This window comes from Nycticebus coucang, chromosome 4, assembly GCF_027406575.1.
Source record: "Nycticebus coucang isolate mNycCou1 chromosome 4, mNycCou1.pri, whole genome shotgun sequence".
In the NCBI taxonomy this organism is placed as follows: domain Eukaryota; kingdom Metazoa; phylum Chordata; class Mammalia; order Primates; family Lorisidae; genus Nycticebus; species Nycticebus coucang.
In genome coordinates this window covers 85892699-85895380 of record NC_069783.1, presented here as the reverse complement: position 1 = coordinate 85895380, position 2682 = coordinate 85892699, and the positions used below count along the sequence as shown (strand labels likewise).

General features: G+C 45.3%; 1 pseudogene; it reads right to left on the bottom strand.

The window, feature by feature from the left end:
• Positions 1-621: 621 nt before the first annotated feature.
• Positions 622-790, bottom strand: LOC128583671 (40S ribosomal protein S29-like; annotated as a pseudogene).
• Positions 791-2682: the final 1892 nt, after the last annotated feature.

The following is a 2682-nucleotide window of genomic DNA, read 5'->3' as shown; positions in this document are numbered from 1 at the left end:
CTTTCTTAGTTCCTGATGATGTGTCATCTGTAATCATTGCTCCACTCTATAAAATCTGTTGTGCTTCTTGCTGCTTTCAAGATCTACTTTTTTCTTTTTTTTGAGACAGAGTCTCACTATGTCACCCTGGGTAGAGTGCCATAGCATTACAGTTCACAGCAACCGCAAACTCTTGTGCCCTACTCTTGTGCCTGTGTGTCCCAGTCCCAAGTAGCTGGGACTACAGGCACCCGCCATAATACCTGGCTATTTTATTTATTTATTTATTTATTTTGCAGTTGTCATTGATGTTTGGCAGGCCCGGGTGGGGCTCGAACCCACCAGCTTCGGTGTATATAGCTGGTGCCCTACTCACTGAGCTACAGGCGCCGAGCCTATGCCTACTCTTGATCTTAGGTTTTCAACAGTTTTACCATAATTGTGCCATTGTGTGACCTTTTTCATGTTTATTCTCTTTAGTGTTCTTCAAGCATCTTGGATCTGTGAATTTATATTCTCCATAGAATTTGGGAGATTTTTAGCCATTATACATATATATTTTCAAACTTTATTTTATGTACAAAGAGTTGACATGGTTTCTTTCATTGCTGCTCCCTGGGTAAGCCAGTCAAAGAAGATGTCTTAGTCCAACGTAACGACCCCAGTGTCCTTGGCGTACGGATGGAAGCACTGGTGGCGCATATTGAGGCCGTACTTCCGAATCACACGGTGCTAGGTTGAGCAGCCGGCAAGAGTGGGAACCCTGGCCAAATTTTCACGGATGGCCCCAGTAGAGACGCTGATGACCCATCTTGTTTTCAGGAGTGCAATGATGCAAAGGTATATTTTCAACTTTTTTTTTTTTTTTTGTAGATATGGAGTCTCACTTTATCACCCTCGGTAGAGTGCCGTGGCATCGCACAGCTCACAGCAACCTCCAGTTCTTGGGGCTTAGGCGATTCTCTTGCTTCAGCCTCCTGAGTAGCTGGGATACAGGCACCCGCCACAACGCCCAGCTATTTTTTTGTTGCAGTTAGGTCAGGGCCGGGTTTGAACCCCCCACCCTCGGCCAGTGCCCTACCCACTGAACCACAGGCGCCGCCCTGCTGATTTATTTTTATTGGTGTACTTCAGCTACCATTACTGCGAGATATATGTGGAAACATCCCTGTATAATAATGGATTTGTCCATTTCTCCCTATAGATCTCTTAATTTTTACTATATAATTTTGGAACAAGATCATTAAGTGTTTATGAGTATTTTGTTTTTCGTTCTTAGTGAATTGAATCTTTTATCATTATGTTTTGATGATCCTTACTCTTAATAATGCTTTTTATCTTGGGCGGCGCCTATGGCTCAAAGGAGTAGAGCGCCGGCCCCATATGCTGGAAGTGGTGGGTTCAAACCCAGCCCCGGCCAAAAACCGCAAAAAAAAAAAAAAAGGCGCCTGTGGCTCAGTGAGTAGGGCACCAGCCCCATATACCCAGGGTGGCGGGTTCAAACCCAGCCCCAGCCGAACTGCAACCAAAAAATAGCCGGGCGTTGTGGCGGGCGCCTATAGTCCCAGCTGCTCTGGAGGCTGAGGCAAGAGAATCGCTTAAGCCCAGGAGTTGGAGGTTGCTGTGAGCTGTGTGATGCCACGGCACTCTACCGAGGGCGGTACAGTGAGACTCTGTCTACAAAAAAAAAAAAATGCTTTTTATCTTAAATCATTTGTGATATTAATACAGCCACACTAGCTTTCTTTACATTCGTATTTGGTACATTTCTTCCTTCCTTTAACTTTCAGCTTTTATTTTTAAGCTTGTGATTTGAACCATTCCATCATATCATTGATCTGGAAATGATTCTGATCTTTTGCTATTTTTGAAGTTTGCGTTATGTTTACAATTTTTTTTTTTTTTTTTTTTTATAGAGACAGAGTCTCACTTTATGGCCCTCGGTAGAGTGCCGTGGCGTCACACGGCTCACAGCAACCTCCAACTCCTGGGCTTAAGAGATTCTCTTGTCTCAGCCTCCCGAGCAGCTGGGACTACAGGCGCCCGCCACAACGCCCGGCTATTTTTTGCAGTTTGGCCGGGGCCGGGTTTGAACCCGCCACCCTCGGCATATGGGGCCGGCGCCTTACTGACTGAGCCACAGGCGCCGCCCTATGTTTACAATTTTTAAGAATGTCTCTCCTTTCTTTTTGTTTTCTGTATTACAACCATTCCTTTCAAAGATCAGTAGTTCTGTTTGTTCATCTTGATCATTCTGTTTCATATTGTTGGCTATTATCAGGTATTGGGTGATCCTGGGTTGTCTATTCATATTCTAAATAAAGGACCCTCCATAACTATTTGCAGGTGTCATAAATTCCTCTTCCATTGGCCAAGACTTGTTTCCCTAACAGTCCTCACCTTTGAATGGAAGCTGAGCAGGCTGCACTTCCAGAGCACATGCCTGGGGAGTGTGAGCTGGCAGGCAGCTAGGAGCCCTCACATTGTCAACAAAGTCTTTATAGGAGAAACACTATAGTGTATTTTATTCCTGAGTAGGGCCCAGTATCTCTCAGCTTCTGCACATCCACCAGGGATCCGTGAGTTTCCCCACGCTCTGCTCTGCTTCCTCTCCAGCACCCAGATTCAGAGCTCCATGCAGTCCCCCAGCTCATTCAAAAGATTATATGGGGAAGATGTACCACTGAATGCTCTCAGTCAGGA